Source organism: Choloepus didactylus, chromosome 9, assembly GCF_015220235.1.
Source record: "Choloepus didactylus isolate mChoDid1 chromosome 9, mChoDid1.pri, whole genome shotgun sequence".
Classification (NCBI taxonomy): Eukaryota; Metazoa; Chordata; class Mammalia; order Pilosa; family Megalonychidae; genus Choloepus; species Choloepus didactylus.
In genome coordinates this window covers 98,587,434-98,609,451 of record NC_051315.1, presented here as the reverse complement: position 1 = coordinate 98,609,451, position 22,018 = coordinate 98,587,434, and the positions used below count along the sequence as shown (strand labels likewise).

Here is a 22,018-nt window from a genome sequence, read left to right as displayed (position 1 = left end):
CACATTGAATTTTATCAGTGCTCTGTTTGCATCTATTTAAATGTTCATGTGTGTATATTTCCTTTTGGTGTGGCAATATGGCAGGGGAGCAATCATTTTATTTCCCATGCACCCTTTCTCAGGAAGCTACTAGAGGATGTGTTCCACCAAACTGAGCCCATAAATCAAGAATGAAGAAGACACGGGAGTCAGGAAACAGAAGACCCAACACAGGAAGGATGAGAAGGGACCCTACAGGACCATGGTGACAATGGTGTACCAGCAGTAGAGAAGTTTAGGGCAACCCTGGAGCAGGTCCAGGAGACCTATGAAGAGATGCGCCCGAGAAGGTAAAATCCAGTCTCTTGGTTGCATCCAAACACATTGAGAGGAAGAACATCTGGGGTTGAATTCGTGGCAATAAGAAAGCCAAATAAGATAACTATTAATTTCAGACAAAACAAAAAATATGTGTAGGCAAGGAAAAGTAATCACAGGATGGTCCCTGGCTCATCTGTAAATAGCATTTACTCAGTCATAGATATAAACACTGAATATTAATCTATCCAAAAATGTTCTTAAAAAAAACAAGGGGGTGGGGTAGGGCAAGAGGAGAGCATGTGTGTGGTGGGGCAAAGGTGTTTGGCAGAAGAAAAAGAAGTCTTCATTTTCCATAGTGGGAAGTTCAGGGATAATGCCTAAAACAGAAAAATCAGGAATTAGAAATACATGCATGCTATTTACTGATAAACACATCAGTACCGAAATTACTATCTGAAAAAGTTGAAATTATTTGTCTCTAGGAAAGGGAAAAGGGGACAGGGACTGCAATTTGTGGCAACAAGTTTTATAGAACTATTTGACTCTTTAAGTTATGGGCTTTTATAACTTTGGCTGAAACTAAATTTATAGACACACACAACTCTTTCCTGTCCATCATCGCCACATCTAACCCATCACCAAGTATCACGAAAGCATACCTCAAATCCAGCCACTTCTTCCTTTGCTCATGTCATTCTTTTAATTTTCATTTATTTCAAAGGAAACTTTGAGGGGCCAATTCAAATAAGCATTAGCTGTTTAAAACCAAGAGAAACCAAGGTTTTAAATGGTATTTCATGGAGAGAATGAGCCCATTGACAGGCATTCCCTCAACTTCCTGCCCCCAAACCTCTATCCACCCCCAACTTTCCCTCCCTTCCTGTTTCAGTGAAAAAGGTGACTCTCTTGCCACCAAAGATCATCCCTCTCCTGTTGTCAGCCCCAAAGCCTCCTCAGGTGTTTTGCTTTCTTGATTATCTCCTTTCCCTCTCCACTGGTTCCTTGGCATAAACATTTCAACATACCAGTCTCTCCCATTAAAAAAAAAAAAGTCCTTTCTTGACTTCTCAGCAACCTCAGGCTACCATCTTACCCCTTTACCTCATTCATTCACTTTTTCATTCAATATTTATCAAATGCCTACCATAATCACTGTTCTAGGCCTGGGGGTTCAGTCCCTGCTCTCATGGGGCTTATATACTAGTTGGAGAGCTGGGGAGATCAATCTTTAATGAATATTCACACTGATAATTTATTGTACTTCTGTTAAGTGCTGCAGAAGAAAAGTTACAGTGTGTAACCAGAGGGTGTAATGATGGAACTTAACCTCATGGAGTGTTGGGGAGATGGACGGAGGGTCAGGAAGCCTTTATGAGGACATATTATTTAAGCTGAGTCATGAAGAATGAGTAGGAGCTGGCTGGCCTGGGAATTGGGATAGGCGGAGGGAAGAGGGAACCTTAGGCAGAGGGCAAAGTATGGGATGAGGACCCTGAATTTGGAAAGGGGCCGGAAAGAGGGGCCACGTGGTTGAGTCACATTGAGCAAAGGAGTAGCGGCACCAGGTCAGCTTGTGAAGTTAGAGGGGTGGGCAGGGCCCCTCTAGGCCTCAGCGAGGACTTGGGTTTTAGCCCAAACTCTTGGAGGTGTTGTCAACATTCACTTCCTTACACCATACTCACTCCTCATCCCATCACAACATGACTCCCACCCCAGTGAAAGTCCTCTTTCTAAGGCCACAAATGAGTTCTCTTGCTAAATTCAGTGGACATTTTTTTTTTTTTTGGGTCATGTAGGTTACTTCATTTCAGTCAACAACTATTTATGGAACACTGTTCTAGGCGCTGGAGATACAGCCTCCTGGCACCAGCCGACCTTGTTGACTGCTCTCTTGATTTACTTTCCCGACTTCTGACTCTTATATGTTCCTCTTATTTCTCTGGTTGCTCTTATCGTGACTCTTTTTCAGACTTTTCTTCTGCCCACTTCTTAAATGTTGGTGTTCCTAAGAGATCTATCCTAGGGGCCGACTGATCTTATCACACTCTATTGAACTTATTTTATTTTCTCAAATAGAGTTCCTAAAATTCTCTCACCCCCTCTGTCTTGAAGGCTTTTCCTTTCCATCCTTTCACTTCAATTATTAACTCTTACTTATCCAGGTCTCTGCTTCATTGTCACCTCTACCAGGAAGTGACTTCCTTGAGCACATTTATTAACTACCATGGCTTCAAAAAGTATATATATGCTCTTGACTCCAAACTGTGGGTACAGAGCCCTGATTTCTCTCCTGAGCTCTGGCCCACACATCCAACTACCTATAAGACAACCACACATGAATGTCCTTGTGACACCTGAAAACCAGCCTGTCCAAAACTGAGCTTGTTACCTCCCTTCCAAACCTGCTCTTCTTCCAGGGTTCCCTGTGTCTGTGAATTATACCACCATCTGCTTATTTGCTAAAATCACAATGTCCTCTTGATCCCCCCTCCCCATTCCCCTATCGAGTCCTCTTGCTCTTAAATAGCTCCAAACTCTTTCCTCTTGTCTCCATACCCACTGTCATTCATTATCCTCATTGAGGCCATGGTTATCACTTATCAGTTGCTTTTTGGAATAGTGGCTAGCTGATCCCAGCCTCCAGAGTTACTCCTCTCCAAAACCTTATCCACACTGTGGTCAAAGACTTCTTTGGAAAAACATAAAACTTCCCCTCCCATTTAAAATCCTGCCCTGACTCCCCCATGACCTTAGAATAAATGCCAAAGTCTTTGAAGTAAGTTCCAAGGCCCTGCATGATCTGTCTGCTTCTCATCTCTCTAGCATTGTCTCTCATCACTTTTCTCTCTGATGCCCAGTTTAAGCTGCATTTTAGTTCTTCAAATTCTCTTACTTCTGGTCCTTGCACATGTGCTCCCTCTATCTTAAACACTTTTTACTCCATGGCATCCACTTCATATGTTAATTCCTACTTACCCTCCAGGTCTCTGCTTAGATATCACTTGCACCAGTTGATCTTCTCTGACTCCCCTCCCCAAATCTTGATGAGCTGTCCCTCTTACGAGCTCTGAAAGGATGCTTTACCTTCTTTATCGTAGCAATTACTAACTGGTATAGTAATTAACTTGTTTATTACCAACCAGGTTGTAAACTCCATCAGGATAAAGATGACATCTGTCTTGTTCACCACTGCATCCTCAGCGCCCAGCCAAGCACCTGGTACTTGTTTACCAGTATTTGCTGTTGGGCTAGCTGAATGTATGTACCCATGCTCTTTAGGAGCTGGGACTCATTTGGAGGGAGAGCTAGGGTGAAGAGTGTTTCAAGTCCCATTTGTGGTCTCTTGCTGTTTTTAAAGCCCAGTTGTGGCCTCTGATTGTTTTTAAGCCTTGGAGCACTAGAACTAATGGACCTAGTTTGCTCCAGATGTGCTCAAACCAAGACATGTGCAAGAATCAGCAAAGGGGGAACCACAACAAAGCAGGAGAAAGATGGGACCAGCCGACAGAGGCACCAAAGGCAGGGCTGGTGGGGTGGTACAGAGAGTGGTGAGCTGCCCACGGCGGGGCTGGCTTGGCTTTTGATTTAAAATGACGCTAACTTAAGTGGGCTGGGTTCTTCTGGGACCACAATGATAGAGTCAGGGAGGTTAGCAGGAAATTCCCAGATCCTCTTAGAGAGATGTTCTCAAAGTGTGGTCCAGGCTCCCTGGTAGTCCACAAGGCTGGCCTCCTGCAGGGTGAATGTTAATGAAGTATCAAAGCATAAGTGTTTGTTGCTTGTGTGAATTAGTAATGTGCTTATGACATCCTCATTTGATGTGTCAATTTAAAGCAGAGCCATTCTTCTGCTTTCTCTATTTCATTCTGGATGGTGAGCAGCAACTGTGAGGAAGGTGTCTTACGTCTCACCGAAGAGGATTGGTGGTAGTGGTGGTGGTGGGGTGAGCTGAGAACCACTGCTCTAAGGGTGACTTGGCCAACATAAGATTGGAAGCTGGGAATCATCCCAGGGTCTTTCTCTTTCTCTCTCTCTCTGTTCCCCTACAGTCGTTCTTCATGGGGCTGGCTGCTAGCCTCTATCTTCCAGCTGCCTGGAGTGAAAATTGCAGGCAGAGAACTGGAATTACCCAGATAATGTGTCTTTTTCTGTGGCTGCCGCAACGCAGCCACCATTAGGCCAGCAGGAGATCCTAGTGATGATAGAGCTGCTGAAGAGGATAAATGAGAGCTTAGGCCCTGTCAGCGCAATTTGGATTAGATTCTCTAAAAACAGAAGTGGAGATTCCAGAAGTGGTCAAGTTACTGTTTTCCCTGTTTCTGCTCTGAAAAATTCATTCATCTGTTCGCTCAGTCATCAAGTAAGTTTTGAGCAACTCCAGTGTCCTAAGCACAGTGCTCAACTCTGAGATAACATCAGGAAAGAAAATAGACTCCATTCCTAACCTCATGGAGCTTACAAATCTAGTAGGAAGGTGGACATTATACAGATAAAGACTCAAATAAACACTTACAAATTGTGGGATGTGCTTTATAGAAAAATAACAAGGTGCTCTCAGAAAAAGTGGGTCAAAGTCATTTAGATTGAGGGATCGGGGAAGGTTTCTTGGAGGAAAGCGAAGAGTGGAGGGAAGGGCATTTCAGACATAAGAAATGTGCAAAACCCCTAGGCCTGGAAAAGCTTCAATAAAGCAGAGGAAGGTCACTGTAGCTGTAATAAAGCTAGCTAGGGGAAGACGATAGGCAAAATGAAGGTAGAGTGATGGGTCAAGAGTCAGGTGATGCTTTATCCTAAGAACAATGGGAAGCTGAAATAAAGTTTTAAACAAGAGAATCATATGTTTTAAAAAGATTACTTCACAGTCTTTGTGAAAATAAATAGGGGAGCAAGAGTAAAAGCAAGGGATATTAATGAAAGGCAGAAATATTGATAAGTGTTACAACCCATGAATGAACCTGAAAACATTATGCTAAGTGAAAAAAGCCAGACACAAAAGGCCACACTGTGTACTACTGTATTTATATGAAATCTCCAGAATAGGAAATCCACAGAGGCAGAAAGCAGATTAGTGGCTGCCAGAGGCTGGGGAGAGAAGGGTATAGGGAGTATCTGCTTAGTGGGTTTGGGGTTTCCTATTGGGGTGATGAAAATGTTCTGGAACTAGATAGTAGTGATGATTGCACAGCATTGTGACTGTATTAAATGCCACCGAACTGTATATTTTACATGGTTAAAATGGTGACTTTTATGTTATGAGTACTTTTCCACAATAAAAACAAAGTCCAAAAAACATTTTTTTAAATGAGTGAGTGCACGGAGACCAGTTAGGAGTCTCTGTAGGAGGTAAGGGTGGCTTGGATGGGGCCAGTGGAAGGGGGCTTGGAGAGAAGTGAATGGATTAGAGACATATTTTGGAGGTAGAACAGAGAGTATCTAGCGATGGATTGGTGGTGGGGAATGATGGGGAGAGAGGCTTAAAGGATTACTTCCAATTTCTGGCTTGACCAATAACTGGGCTGGAGGGGGAAGACCGGCAGAACAGGAGCTGGGAGTAGCGGAGGAGGGCAGCCTGGGGCTCATATTTGGGCATATTAACGATGAGACGCCCATGAGACATCTAAGGGAGACGTCGAGCAGGCCATAGCCCTGGGAGCTTGGTGCTCAGAAGGTGGGCTGAGTTTGAGTTGTGCATTTGGGACCTGAGGATGTGTAGATGGTATTTACAGTGGTGAGGACAGGTGAAGTCACCCAGGGAGAGACTGTGGCAGCAAAAGAGGTCAGCAGAGGGGGCAGTGCAAACAAGGAGAGGCCAGAGAGGATAGTGGCAAGAACATCAAGAGAAGAGAGAGCAGGAATGCTGAATGTTGAGGAAGATGGTGGCATCTGGAACATGCTACGGTTTCTGAGTGGTAATTAGTAATTACCACTCAGACACTGGGCTAAGCTAAATTTTTACTTGGGTTCTCTCAATTAGTAGTCACAAGACCTCTGTAAGATTACCACTATTAACATCCCCATTTTACACATGAGACTACTGAGGCATAGTGGCTTTGAACTTGCCTAGGGTCACAGAGTTAGTGAGCAGTGGAGCTAGGCCTTACTCTTGTTCCCTCTGATTCGAGAGGCTCCACACCTTATTGCTCCACTCACAACCTCGACTGTTGGCCCATCTGCGCAAGGATGGATACGCTTTAAACTCGCCAGTGGAACATCAGAGCTAGATTGAGAGGTCTTACCTTACTGGCGAATAAATATGGAACAGCTTTGTTTTTCCAGTAACTCTTACCAGCTGGGCCATATCGAACATGAGTCTCTCCTTTCCTGCTGGGGCAGCAGGTTCCCTTAGCAACTTCTCAGTTGGATTCCGTAATTTTCACTCAGTTCTGCTTATTAGATCAGCTTCATTCTGGTTACTAGAATTACCCCCATTCATTTTACAATGTCAACATTAACTCTGGATGCCATCAAAATTCTTCGCCTTCTGTCCAGCACTGGGTCCATGTGCAACCCCAGTGGTTTGGAGGTAGGTGTGGTCTGTTTTCTCAAATGTCCTCCCTTCCCTGTGCTTTTCTCTCTGCACTGACGGTTGGGGTAGAGAGGAGGGGAAGGGCTCTTCCTACGTGGTTGCTAGCGGGGAGCTTGCCTGTCTCCTTTAGAAGGTCGTCACATTGGTGTGGCTTGTTGACCTTGGGTTTGGTGTGGGGGAGTGGAAACTCTGACCATGCCCAAGGGCCTGTTGACAGGGTGCTCAGCAGCTTCCTGGGTTCTTGTGATCCCCTGTGAGCCTATGTCATGTTGTTCTGACATCTCCCAACTGATGTCCCCCCATTTGGCCCATGCCTCCGTAGTGTCAGGTGAGCCTGCATTCCCAGCTTCTACACTCCATGGCCTCATTGCTGGGCCTGTGGGCAGAGGTAGTAGACACATCCTCTGTCCTTCTGGAAACTGGCACTCTTAGTCTAGCCATCCTTCCTCAGTTCTTTGCTACCTGGGCAGGTTGGGAAGCCCCAGAGCTAATAAGCCAACTAACCAAAATATCAGTCTCCCTTTCTTTCAGACAACTCCAAACTTGATGAGTGGGTCTCTGAGTGCACCTACTTCCTTGCTTTTGGGAGGGCGTTTTGGTTTGCTAAAGCCGACAAAATGCAATATAACAGAAATGGACTGGCTTCTAAGAGTGGGTATTTATTAGCTTACTAATTTACAGTTCTAAGGCTGTGAAAATGTCCAAATTAAGGCATTAACAGGATGATACCCTCTCTGAAGACTAGGTACAGACTCCTCCATCACATGGAAGGGCACATGGTGACGTCTGCTGGTCCTTCTCTCCTGGGTTTCATTGCTTCAACTTCTGCTTCCAGCGGCTTCCTCTCTGAGCTTCTGTGGGTCCTCTCTTCACTTCTCTGGGGCTTTTCTCTATAAGCTTCTCTTAATTTCATCTCTGTTAAAGGATTCCAGTAAAAGGATTAAGACCCACCTTGAATGGGGTGAGTCACATTTCAATTGAAATAAGCTAACCAAAACGTCCCACCTATAATAGGTCTGCACCCACAGGAATGGATTAAAGAACATGGCCTTTTCTGGGGTACATAATAGCTTGAAATCACCACAGAGGGGATCCCTCTCTCTTGTAACAGGCAGACTCTCCGAGTTCCCCTGCCCTCCCTTTGATCTCCTCATGGTGAAGATCTGCAAGTCAGCTCTACTATTCTGCCCCTGGGCACATCTTTGAGCCCTGGGCCTTCTTTGAACCCAGGTCTGGAAAATGTAGAACCTTCTTTTTCAACAGGGATTGCTCTAGGCCTGCTGTCAACTCTGTAACCTGCAAAGGTTTTGAGAAAATCCTAGATGGTGCCCCATACAAGCTGGTTCCAGGGAATTATGTTGTTTTCAGACAACTGGCTGCCAAAGAGCATACCTGATTTAAAACATTTTTAGATCCAGAATGCTCATCAAGGCATGGAAAGAGCCTGGGGTAAGCCCCTTTAGACTGGGAGAGGGGGGTACAGGGACACAACTCTGGACTTTTTACCTTTAACAGTCTTTCCCTCAAGATGGGAGCGTGGACGGGGCTGCCTCACCCTCCGGATAATCAGGGGCTCCCGGGAGCAGCAAGCAGGGGCCCGGAGCCGCGTTTCTTTAGGCACCAGAACAAGGCAATTTGTATCATCTTCCTCTGATACAAATTCTACAGGTACACATCCAAAGCACCTGTCTGAACGTAAGCTTATGTGATCCTCACAAGGATACCACGAGGGAGGCAGGGCATTTTACAAAGAGTGAAGATCAGCCTGGCTAAGTGATTTACCATGATCGCCCAGGAAGTAAATGGCATTGACCTATGACTCCATATCTGACACTGTTTGCTCCTTTCTGAGGAAGTGAGGAGGTGAGAAGAAAGGAAGATCACTGGAGGAAGAAATAGTGTGTGTATGTGTATGTGTGTGAGGGTTGTGAGTGTACATGTTAGGTGTGTGTATATGTGTGTATGTGTGTGAGGGTTGTGAGTGTACATGTTAGGTATGTGTATATGTGTGTGTGTATGTGTGTGAGGGTTGTGAGTGTACGTGTTGGGTGTGTGTATATGTGTGTATATGTGTGTTGTGAGTGTACATGTTAGGTGTGTGTATATGTGTGTATGTGTGAGGGTTGTGAGTGTACATATTGGGTGTGTGTGTATATGTGTGTGTATGTGTGTGAGGGTTGTGAGTGTACATATTGGGTGTGTGTGTATATGTGTGTATGTGTGTGAGGGTTGTGAGGGTACATGGGTGTGTGTATATGTGTGTATGTTTGTGAGGGTTGTGAGCGTACATGTTGGGTGTGTGTGTATATGTGTGTGTGTATGTGTGTGAGGGTTGTGAGTGTACATGGGTGTGTGTATATGTGTGTGTATGTGAGGGTTGTGAGTGTACATGTTAGGTGTGTGTATATGTGTGTGTATGTATGTGAGGGTTGTGAGTGTACATGTTAGGTGTGTGTATATGTGTGTGTATGTGTGTGAGGGTTGTGAGTGTACATGTTAGGTGTGTGTATATGTGTTGTGTATGTGTGTGATGGTTGTGAGTGTACATGTTGGGTGTGTGTGTATATATGTGTGTGTGTATGTGAGGGTTGTGAGTGTACATGTTTGGTGTGTGTATATGTGTGTGTATGTGTGTGAGGGTTGTGAGTGTACATGTTGGGTGTGTGTGTATATGTGTGTGTATGTGGGGTTGTGAGTGTACATGGGTGTGTGTATATGTGTGTATGTATGTTTGTGAGGGTTGTGCGTATACGTTAGGTGTGTGTGTATGTGTGTGAGGGTTGTGAGTGTACATGTTGGGTGTGTGTGTATAGGTGTGTATGTGTGTGAGGGTTGTGAGTGTACATGTTGGGTGTGTGTGTATAGGTGTGTATGCGTGTGAGGGTTGTGAATGTACATGGGTGTGTGTATATGTGTGTATGTATGTTTGTGAGGGTTGTGAGTGTACTTGTTAGGTGTGTGTGTTTATTTGTGTGTATGTATGTTTGTGAGGGTTGTGAGTGTACATGTTAGGTGTGTGTGTATGTGTGTGTATGTGTGTGAGGGTTGTGAGTGTACATATTGGGTGTGTGTGTATATGTGTGTGTGTATGTGAGGGATGTGAGTGTACATTAGGTGTGTGTATATGTGTGTGTGTATGTGTGTGAGGGTTGTGAGTGTACATGTTAGGGTGTGTATATGTGTGTGTGTATGTGTGTGAGGGTTGTGAGTGTACAAGTTGGGTGTGTGTGTATGTGTGTGTGTATGTATGTTTGTGAGGGTTGTGAGTATACGTGTGTGTGTGTATATGTGTGTGTGTATGTGTGTGAGGGTTGTTAGTATACATGTTGTGTGTGTGTGTTTGTGAGGGTTGTGAGTGTACATGTTGGGGGTGTGTGTGTGTTTGTTGTTTTACTTGTGTGCCTTTCATTGCAGTAACTAGGCCTCACGGCAACTAGGCCCAAGACTCCCATGGAGCTAATAACTTAGAAGCTGTCTTCAAAATACCAGCAAGTGGTTAAAAGCATCAACCAGAGTATCTGGGTTTCAATTCTAGCTCCATCCCTAACTAGCTGTGTGACCTTGGGTTAGTTATTTAACCTCTCTCAGCTTCAGTTTCCTCATTGCTGAAATGGTACCATCCTCTTAAAGTTTTGTGAGGATTAAATTAGTTAATTCATGTAAGTGTGCAATAAATGTTAGTTATTATTTATAGTAGTAGTGGTAATAGTTCCCTACAAGGAGCTTTCTCAATAATTAAGCTATTATTAATATATTTTCTTTACTTTAAACTCTACTCTGCATGGTTGCTATTGAATCTACGAAAGATACAAAACAGTATCTGGTGTCTATATTCAAAGAAAAATTCATACAAGTAAAATGCTAAACTACGGAAATGCCCCAAACTGTTGATCAGTAGTGGCTATTTAGGGACCTATGTGGATGTTTTAAATAAAATATTAATTTACAAAACTTACTTGGAAATCTCATGCCAATATGACAAAGATCATAGATGCTAAGAGCATAAAAGCCAGACAGAAATTCAGCCATCTCCAAAGTGGCTTTGCACCTGATCCCGAATTGTAACCTCTTCAGCATGAAGCAGATAAAGTGAGCCTGCTCTGCTCTGCAGGAAACATCGTAAACCAGGAAACATTGTAAAATAGTATCTTTTAAGACTCTTGTATTGGCAGCCTGCTCTCCCCCCCCCTTTCTCTTACCATATTTAATTTGGGGCAGAGATTGGACTCCTCTAACTCCCCAGGCCTGCTATTGGAAGTTATGTTTGTGAGTACACTATGAAATATCTGATGAAATGGAAAACTTGCAATAGGAACTATATGTCAAAATTGTGCCAAGTCCAGCAATCTAATCATAACGGCCAGATTCATCAAAACCATAGGGAGCTTCAACTGCTTTTCAGGAGGACCACGTGTGTGGCTGGATATTCAATCAAAGTCCATCATTCAACCTTGGGCACACATTTTTTCTCAGCTGGGTTTAAAAATCACTTTCAGTGATCATAAAAGATCTTTCCTTTCCTAAGCTCAGAAGGTTTAACAACCTGCTTCTAAATTATACTTTCTACCACCATAGTGGATCCCAAAATCCATACCCACTTCTGCCATTAGCTCCTCAAAATTCCTTGGGGGAACCACAACCCACTCTAGTCCATGTGTTCAGCTGAGGCTCCCCAGCTCCCGCCTTTGTCAGAACAATCAATCAATCAATCAAAGAGTGCATTCCCCAGGTCACAGTGATTGATTCAATGATGGACAAATATCCCAAGCCAGGCCAATGAGAATCAGTCTGGGGACTTTGTCTGTAAGTATTGGGAAAGGTGCTTCACTGGAGTGGCTAAGTGGTAGACTGTAAGACTTTAAGTCTACAGATGCTGGTGGTCACCTTGATAGGGCAGTCTGCCTGAAAATGAGGTCAGCACACAGGAAAGCAGATAAATATCTCAATATATATATTGAGAAGGAGAGGGGGAGGGGAGGAGGAGGGGGAGGAAGAGATTGGTTGCTGATAATGCAGTAGGAGCACCTGCATCCTATCATGATAGAAGAGACGGTATACCACTCTTAGACATCCACTGGATTTTGATTTTTTATTTTCAAAGGTTAAATAAATAATAAATCTTGTATTCTTGGGACATATCCTAGTTTGTCATGCTGCATAATCTTTTTTATGATGCTGGATTTGGTTTGCTGGTATTTTAGTATTTTGTTGAGGAATTTTGCCTTATCTTTATAAAGTATATTGGTCTGTAGTTTTATTTTACTGTGATGTCTTTATCTGGTTTTAGTATCAGGATAATGCTGAGCTCGTCAACCGAGTTGGGAAGGGTTCCCCCTTTTCTATTTTTTGGAAAAGTTTGTGAAGAATTGGTGTTACGTCTTCATTAAATGTTTGGTAGAATTCACCACTGAGGCCATCTGGGCTGGATTTTCTTCATAGAGAGTTTTAAAACTGCTAATGTGATCTCTTTACTGGTTATGGGTCTATTCAAATTATCTATTTCTTTTTGAGTCAATTTTGGTAGTGTCATAATTTTCTTGGCTGCAAAAACAAACACCATACAATGGGTGAGCTTAAACAACAGGAATTTATTAGTTCATGGTTTGAGGCTAGGAGAAGTCCAAAATCGAGGCATTAGCAAAGTAATGCTTTGTCCCCAAAGACTGGCATTCTGGGGCAAGCTGCTGGCTCTCCTTGGTCTTTATCTTTTCCATCACATGGCAATGCACATGATGATGTCTTCTCCTTTCTCCTCTGGGTTCCATTGATTTCTGGATTCTTCCCTTGGATTTCTCTCTCTATGGATGAATTTCATTCTGCTTATAAAGATCTCCAGTAATCTGTACTAAAACTCAACCTGATTTATTTGGGTCATGCCTTAACTGAAGTAGTATCTTCAAAAGATCCTGTTTACAATGGCCCACATCCACCTGATGGTGGACCGAGACTAAAAACATGTCCAAACTGAGATATATGATTGAACCCACCACAGGTAGTTTATGTTTTTCTAAGAATTTGTCCATTTTGTCTCAGGTATCTAAGTTGTTAACATACAGTTATTCATAAGATTCCCTTATAATTATTTTTATATCTGTAAAGTCAGTAGTGATGTCCCTCTTTCAATCCCAATTTTAGTAATTTTAGTCTTCCAACTTTTTCTTAGTCAGTCTAGCTAATGGTTTGTTAATTTTGTTATCTTTTCAAAGAATAAACTTCTGGTTTTGTTGATATTTTTTCTACTTCTCCATTTTATTTACTTCTGCCCTAATTTTTATTATTTCATTGTTTTGCTTGTTTTGGGCTTAGTTCCCCTTCCTTTTTTCAGCTTCTTAATGTGGAAGGCTAGGATATTGATTTGTCATCTTTCTTTTTAACGAAGGCAATTAGAGCTCTAAATTTACGTTTAAGCACTGCTTAAGCTGCATCTCATAAATTTTGGTATGTTGTGTTTATTTTTATTATTCATCTCAAATTGTTTTCTTTTTCTCTTATGATTTCTTCTTAATTATTCTTCTTGATTATAACAGTCCATTATTACTTAGGAGTGTGCATTTAATTTCCAAAAATTCACGCATTTTCCAAATTTCTTTCTGTTATTGGTTTCTAATTTAATTCCATTGTGGTTGGAGAATATTCTTTGTATGATTTCAGTCCCCTTAAATTTATTGAGGCTTGATTTAAGTTCTAACATATGGTTTCTCCTTGAGAATGTTCTTCTACTGAGAAGCGTGCATTTTCGGTTGTTGGAGAGAGTGTTCTATAGATGTCTGTTAAGTCTAGTTGTTTATAGTGTTGTTCAAGTCTTTTATATTCTTGTCAATCCTGTCTCTAATTATTATATCCATTATTGAAATTAGGGCATTGAGGTTTCTAAATATTTTTCTTGAATTGTATTTTTCTCTTCATTTCTGTTAACTTTTGTTTCATGTATTTTGCAGCTGTGTTGTCAGGTGTGTATAGATTTATAGTTGTTAAATCGTCATGAAGGATTAATACTTTTATCATATAAAATGTCTCTATCATTAGTGAAGTTATTTGTTTTAACGCATATTTTGCTGATATTAGTGTAACCACTACAGCTCTTTTATACTTGCTGTTTGCACTGTATATCTTTTTTCCATCCTTTAACTTTCAACTTATTTATATCTTTGAATCTGAAGGGTACCTCCTGTGGACAGCTTATAGTTGAGTCTTGTTTTCCCATTCATATTCAGCGTTAGCTGTTGATGTGGTTGGATTTATGTCTGCCATTTTCCTTTTTGTTTTCTATGTCTCATGTCTTTCATTGATCTCTTCTTCCTTCTGGCTTATTTTGCATTCGGTAATATTTCTAGTGTAACATTGTAATTGCTTTAGTGATTTTTTAACCATATATGTTTTTGAGTTATTTCCTTAGTGATGCTTTAAGGCTTACCACATACAGCTCAACTTATATTAAGATTTAGTATATTTTCTGAATGGATGTTTATTCATTTGATGTATTCCCTTAGGACAATTTCCAGAGACTTTAAATGGCTGTTCTTTTATAATTTTCAGCAGCTAAGTGGCATCTACCTGAGTAGAAGTTTACTGAGCAACTCACGGCCATTTTGACGAGTGATCCCTACCACATTACTTTTAATTTGTTTCATGCGGCAACATCCACTCAGGAAACATCCTGGGCAGGGTTTGAACTATTCTCTTCCTAGGAAAAAATTCCAGGAAAGATAAAGTCATTTACTATTCCACACGGTAGGGTGACTCTATCTTGAGCCAGGCACTTCAAACAAAAAATTTAGAACCATGGCCAAAATGACATGGTGACAGATTGCTCTGATGACCCTTTTATAATCACAGCTCTCCAATGTTACCTCTTCTTATGTTTAGAGGCATTCTAATTTAGCTCTATTTTTATCTTTGCAATTCATTTTAAAGATCTTTCTGTGTCTATGCCTTGCTGTGTGAGTGTTGAGAGGGACTTTGTTCAATTGTATTCGAGTTCAGATCTATGACAAAATGACACACAAGGAACAATTAGTGAACAATGAAGAACAGAAGCAGGAGGCACTCAGTTGAAAGGCCGTAGGAATTCAGATAAGGGAGAAGTTAGTGTAGGTTAGAAGAGCTCGTGGAGACGCTAGAGGAACTCAAGCCAGTCCTTGAAGGATGATGGAGAGGATTAAATCAGCAGTGAGGGGGAAAGATAAATATCTGCACTCAAAGGAACACAGATTGCTTCCTTCTTGTCTGGAGAAAATTAGTTTCCAGTTAACATCCATTATTGAACTGATTGAAGAGAAAGGAAAAACTTGACTTCTTCTGATAATGTCTTCAAAGGAGAGCTTTACTCAAAAGTGTGCTCTGCAGACCGAGGGCATCAGCATCAACCTGGGAGCTTGTGAGAAATGCAAATTCTCCTGCCTTCTCCCAGGCTTATTGAATCAGAATCTCTGGGGGTGGACTGAAGAATGTGTGTTATAGCAACCTCGACAGGTGTTTTTCCTGGCCACCCTTGGTGCCCAGGGCATATTTGGAGTGGAAAAGCCAGGGCCCGCATCTAGGGCCACTAACATAGACTTGGGCTGGGCAGGTGCTGATATCCAATTAGCAGATCATGTAAATGGAAAACTGTGTGATTGCACCCAGGCCAGCAGAGTAGTTAAATAAATAGAAGGATGCTTGGCTCTCATCTCCCACAGCTGCCCCACATTTTTCCACCCCAGGTGCTGGGCAGCAGAAGCCATGGGGGTGGTGCCGGCTCCCTGGCATGAGGCAGTCTGGCTATCTGGAGCGACCGAGCCATCCCTTTAAAGTGCCCTCATGAAAATAATTCACTTTCAACAATGGTGAAAGTACTCAGCACTCATTTCCCTGACAGGAAAGCAGAACCATAACCCACATTCCTAGTCACCCTGTCAACCTCATTTCAAACCTGCCCCCCCCCCCATACTTTTTGTTAACATTAGTTTGGGGAAATTTTCCCTGATTCATTGAAAACCTCCAAGCCCACAAATCACTGCTCCCATTCCAGGCAGGATCTGGAGGGCGTGATGAGAACCACTTGCTGATTCTCAAAATAATATTGGTTTCTCAACAGTCTCTTTTAGCATAATAATTGTAAGATGGGCTTAGAGGGAAGGGTCTCCAGGGGAGGTGAGGGTCCCTTTGAGAAGGGCATGTCCAGATGGATGGGCTGAGCTTTCAAAGCCAGCAGTTTGGGTTCCAATGGTGGTTGGATTCTGCTGTCAAGAGCCCAAATTAACGAAGGTTTTGTTGAACAGCTCAAAAGAGGACACTCTGAAAGACTAATTGAAGGTTATTGCCAACCCTAGACAATAAATAGACATATATACAACCCAGAGCAAAAACATGTGCAAATATATATGTGTAAATGTATATACGTTGCTGTGTGTTACCAAAATAAATGTGTTTCTCACAGTTTCTGCCATGAAGGAAATAATCAAAACCAGCTGCTTCGTGTAGTTCTTCATTGAAAGGAATAGAGGGGTGGGGCTGGCAGTTAGGGGGATCTGCAGACACACTTCAGTGTCAGGCTGACTTATCACTTCTCTGGAAATGGTTAACAGGCCTGGCTCAAACCACCCGTCATGTGGATGTGATGTGCCTCTGAGCAGTTCTGCAGACGACAGGTATTTACTTCACCTCCAAATCTAAGGGGTGAAGGGTCACATCACAGGGGGAGCCAGTTGCTTCTGAGCCAGTTCATTTGCGTTTCTCATTAATCCGGGCTAGAACTTTTTCAAGTCTCTACCATAATCTTTTCAAAACAGTTCAAACATTTGACTTTGTTTTGGTTGTGTTTACTCTAATGTGGTTTCTGCATAGCTCTCTCTTTTATGGTGATCAAATGTTCTGCCAACATTTTTCCTGCTATGTGCACCAGCTAAGGAAACCAGATGCTTTGGGTTGGTCTTTTCAGTGTATCTGAGTGTTGTTTTTGTTTAGCATTTCAGAGGTTTGGCTAAAGAATACTGTTTTATAAATCTGACCCTTGATGTACCCGGTTTCCCAACTTACTAATAGTTTTGGCCACTGCTCATATCTTGATTTGAAATTGCTTCTTCTCATAGTGGAGATAATCGTGTGGAAAGAGAAACTCATTTAATTCATCTTGTTTGATTTGCTTAATTTTCCTGTTGATCATTTATTCCACTTTGTAGGTTAAAGAGGGTGGGTAGAAGAGCTGAACGGCTGCCCAAGAACCACACCTTGTATTACCTCTCAACCAATCATAGACCTGAGTGGGAATGTTCTTTGATGTCTGGGGTGTTTTTCCCCCCTCACACCATCAGTGTGGGAAGGAAGCAGGCCAGCTCTCGTGGGAGTGTTGGCTTATAATGTAGACTGAAAGTGTTTTAGAAAAGCAACTTGGCGTTGAATCAAACTAATAAGTGGAACTGCTTGTCTGTATGGATTGAAAGGAGACCTTCTAGGGCCTCAAGAGTTTGTGGGAAAAAGAAGAGGAGAGAGCTGAGGTGAAGTGGGTCAGAGGATCTTTGTAAAATATGGGACGTGAAATCAACATACTATGAAGGATCCCTTACACATGGGGCGACACAAGAGGAAAGCATCCTGGGAACTTTAACTCTCTCTAACCCTACTTCTATCCTCTTAATTGGTTAATATGATCCTCTGGTCTGCTTGGCTCCATTCTAAAAGCAGGAGGGGGAACTAGAAATCAAAGACTAGATTCAGTAACCCAAAAAAACCAAAGAGTATCAAGTGGACCCCCAGGACTGGGCATGGGATACCTGAAAGCATAGAGATGAAAGCAGCTTTTGAGATTACGTATAGCAGTTAATAATCACGAACCCTGAAAAACAGGATGCATACAGGGCTAGACTTATGCTAAACAAAATCACTGTGATGAGGGTCCCTCAACCCCTGGACTTTTACCATTGGCCCCGTGACCTGGAGGTTGAGGCTCTAAAAGACACAGGGTAAGGAAACTATAAAAGGAAACTGAAGTTCACAAAAAGGAATAGAGGCCAACTGTTAATGGGTTAAAGTTAGTTTAAGACTATGGGGTTAAAATTCAAAGAAGTGACACCAGACATTGGTTTTTCAAGAACAATAGCTACAACTGCACACATACAAACTCAAAAGGAAGACAAATCTGAAATCTCGAGGGAAGGGTATTCAGACCAGAGTCTTGGCATTTATTCCAGATGTTCAAAAGACTGTACTTTCCCACTATAAGTTGGGCCTTTGTGAAGTCCACTAGCAAAGAGGCCCACAGCACCACCATAAAGAGTAAATACTTATTAAGTTCCGACCACATGCCAAGCAACGTGGGGAAGCTTGGAGAAGAGAAGAGTGGTGGGAACACAGTCCTTACCCTCTAGAAATAGGAAAAAGAAGAAATAAGGCAGGGACAGAGAACTGTAAGCAAGGGTTGAGAATAAAATTGAGCAAATTCATGAATAATGGTTCCATTTATTAGCCCAAGTAATATATTATACCTCATGTACAGGTCATAGTTCTAGAAATTATTGGCTGAGCTTGGATCTTGTTATAATTTCCAATGTATTTGAAAATCCAGGCACATTTTATTTTACTTACGGGCTCTAATGAGTTTAACAAAGTGAAAACTATCTTGTTTGAAAAGAAATGATTAATTATGACATAGCCGTATCAGTAAGACCTGGATTGATGAGTTTTCCAATAAATATGTACGTTTATTGTAAGTAGTCAGAGATGGATATACAACGTAAGGGAATGGATTGAAGCTGTTACTATGTCATTTTCAGAATTTTCCAGGATTTGGCTTGATAGAAGAAATAGATAAAGTGGATTTCCACTATTGGGCAATTTAATTTTGTTGCTTCTTTTCCATTAAAACAAAACACATTCTGAGGAGTCTACTTTTAGTTTTGATCTTTAAATGTGGCACATCAACCAGTGTGTATGTATGCATTTGTTTACAGAGGGAGATGATAAGGAACAGGGATTTTTACAAGTGGCTGAGAGGGTCAAAGCAACACTTGCAGAAGGGGCACAAGGCTATCCATTTAAGAGACTTGCAAGGAGTGACAGATCTCTGGAAATCTGAAATTTTATAGGAAAACAATTTCAAGTGCCATGCAGAATGTGATACTGATAATTGAGAAAAAAAGATTAAGATAGTGCTAAAATTCTGAAGCAGGCTGAATGATGGTTTCAAAGTTCTAACCTTAGGAAGCTTAGAGTCTTAGAAGGCTGATAGTATGCCAACAAGGACATGGAAGGAAGTTAGCTTTTTCTTTGCTTGGCTTTATATGATGGTAGGACCTTTATGTTGAGGTGTTATGGTTGATAGGTTGGAAAAATGGCCCCAGTTATCCCTCTCCATATAATTGTACTTCTTAAAATATGATTTTGCATCTCCTTTAGTCAAGAGGTGAGCCTTACCCACCATTCCTTGATCTGGGCTAGGCTGGAGCCTTGCTTTGCCAATTAGAATTATGTGGTGGAAGTGGCGATGTTCCAGTTCTGAGCCTGAACCTCAAGAGGCCTTGCACACTTCTGCTTGCCCTCATGTATCCCTGTCACTACCATCTGAACAGGTCCAGGCTAGCCTGCTGGAGGATGAGAAACCATATGAGCCAAATCATCCCAGCTGTCCAAGCAAAGGCCATCTAAGATCACCTAGTCCTTAGCCAACCCACCAAATGATGCAGATGCATGAATATAACCAGCTGCAATCAATCAAGTCAGGCCCAGATCACAAAATCACACAGAGCACTCATAAACTCTCGAGCAATAAAAATTGGTTACTGTTTTAAACCACTAAGTTTTGGAGTGGTTTGTTATGCCTTATTATTGTGGCAATGGATAATTGGTACAGAGATCTTGAACAGAATTTATGCTGCAGAGCTAAAAGAGATAAGGGACAGAAGCTGAAGCTTATACACACAGTTGACAGGAAAACCACATGATCAGATGACAATTTATTGGAATTGCAATATGGAGAAGAATTAAAAGAGATGGTCCCTGGGAAAGAAGAGAAATAAGAATCTTCCAAGGAGCTATCAAAAAGGTTGGCAGTGATCAACTACATGGAGGCATCTCTGAGGTTTAGACATGAGCTATCACAGTGTTAGAAAAAATAGTAAAAAGACACACCTTTGTAGAAAGATTTGACATAGGGGAGTTTGACATGAAGAACACCATAATGTGTGATGGACAGAAACCAGATTGTAGGGTGTTAATAAAGGAGCAAGAAGAGACAACTTAAAGTCAACAAGATTTCTAATGCATTCTGGAGAACAGATGTGGTGGAAGCTACAGTGGACAGTGGAGTGGAGGAAAGGCCTCGAAGAGTGGAGGGACAAAAGTATTCTTAAACAAAGAGAGGAATGACCAGACACAAGAGAGTAATTACTTAGGAGAGGGGCTGACGATACCAGGGCTATTAACTGCTACTCTGTATGATAATAATACCATAAAATTGGCACTTGACATTAGGCCCTTCAGCATTTGCAGATATTCATTAATTCTGTGGAATTCCTTCGTGAGATTCAGTTACACACTCTACATTGGGAGCAGCCCAAGAGCCAAAAATAACACGGCTATCATATTTTTTTACTTATATTACAGATGAGTAACTTTAGATATAAAGTAGTTAAATAACTTGCCCAAAGTCAAACAGGAAGCCTGTTATTGAGTCGCTGAAAGACACCAGTTCTACAAATAAACTGCTCGTACACTAGCTTTTCACCAAATGAGTTAGTTAGATGTCAGGTTAAGTTCATTTATTTATTTATGCATCCATTGACTTGAGCAAAAAAAAAAAAAAAAAGTGTTATTTCTTATGGGAGGTCCCAGATATCAGAATTTCCTTACATTTGAGATGGTGTTTACTTTACCATCTGATTTTTGTTTAAACCCTTTAAACACCTTTACCTTTTACATAGACATTTTTGGCTCATTTCTGTGTTTTAAGATAGTACATGCTCAGGAGTGCTAGGTCTGAATCACAGCAACCAGTTTTTCTTGATCCACATCAACTTTTCATAGGAAACAGAAAAGCCCTTAGGGCATTTATCAGGTTCTAGAGTCTAAGATTTTTTACTTTTCAGGGTAACCCCTTTGACTCCCTGTTTTTGAGGTGAGTCTAGGATATAAAGGGAGATCACCATCTTTGGGAAATTCACTTAGGTGAATTCATTCCTGAAGGATATAATTATGCTTATCACTTTCAGGCTTAAGTTTCTCCCCAATGATCACATCTCAATTTTGCCAATTTCTCCTCTCCTTGTTGGTTCCAGGAAAGTGTCCGCCTCTCCAGAGTTCCCAGACGTCCATGTTCTCCATAGAACAAGAGTTTCATACTTTAAAAATGGAGCCTGCTAATCAGCCAGTCTGACACCCAGAAAGGTAATATTTCTTTTTCTGTATTTACTCAGAGATTAAGAAAACTAATGAATATTAATGGCCATATGTACTCACCTATATAAAATGACATTGCACACGAGACGCATCCTCCTTTCCAAGCAAAATGGGAGACTTGAGAAACTAGACAGAGTCAAGATGATAGAAAAGAGAGAGAAGATGAAAGCTAGGGAAGAAAAGTGATCAGCAATTTGCGAAGAAGGGAAAAACGATAGAAGAAAGAGAAGTGTGGATAGTAGAAAGCAAAATGGAGTGGAGAGAAATGTAAGACATTCAGAAAAGGTAGACTGATTTTCATATCTCGAAAGACTGAGGAAAAGGTTGCATTTTATAAGTGAGTGGATATTGTTTAGACACACACACACACACACACACACACACACCATTATTGTCACATTGACTACCTTAATCCCAAGGGTTTGAAATATGCTGTGAAGATATTAATTCAACTACTCCTTTCCTGCAACTGTGAAACAGATCTGGCATCTTCTTTTCCACAGAGGGAAACTGAGGCTTCTCCTTCTAGAACGTGGAAGAAGCCGCATGAGCCTTGACAAAGCCGTTCCAATCCTGCTTTTTGAATCAGGCTCGTCCTGAAGGGAAGGCAACTTCAGCTTGGCATTTTAATAATGTTTCATGGCATATTATTTTTGGTTGCAATTGTTTTATGTATTTTAATTAGTGGTAAAACATATTTTACTTGGGTTCCAAAGGCTAAAATTGAAAGAAAAAACAAAAAAACAAAAAAACAGAAATAAGTGAATGAAAATTTAAAAACCTGGGCGCTCGCGCCCCAGCGCCGCACTCCCTCTGACCCCT

The 22,018-nt window shown here is 41.7% G+C and overlaps 1 long non-coding RNA gene across 1 annotated transcript; it reads left to right on the top strand.

Moving 5' to 3' along the window:
• The first annotated feature begins 244 nt into the window (after positions 1-244).
• LOC119544129 lies at positions 245-21,773 on the top strand. Its single transcript, XR_005218771.1, has 3 exons — positions 245-329; positions 21,076-21,184; positions 21,700-21,773. It is a non-coding gene; the product is annotated as an uncharacterized LOC119544129 (long non-coding RNA).
• Positions 21,774-22,018: the final 245 nt, after the last annotated feature.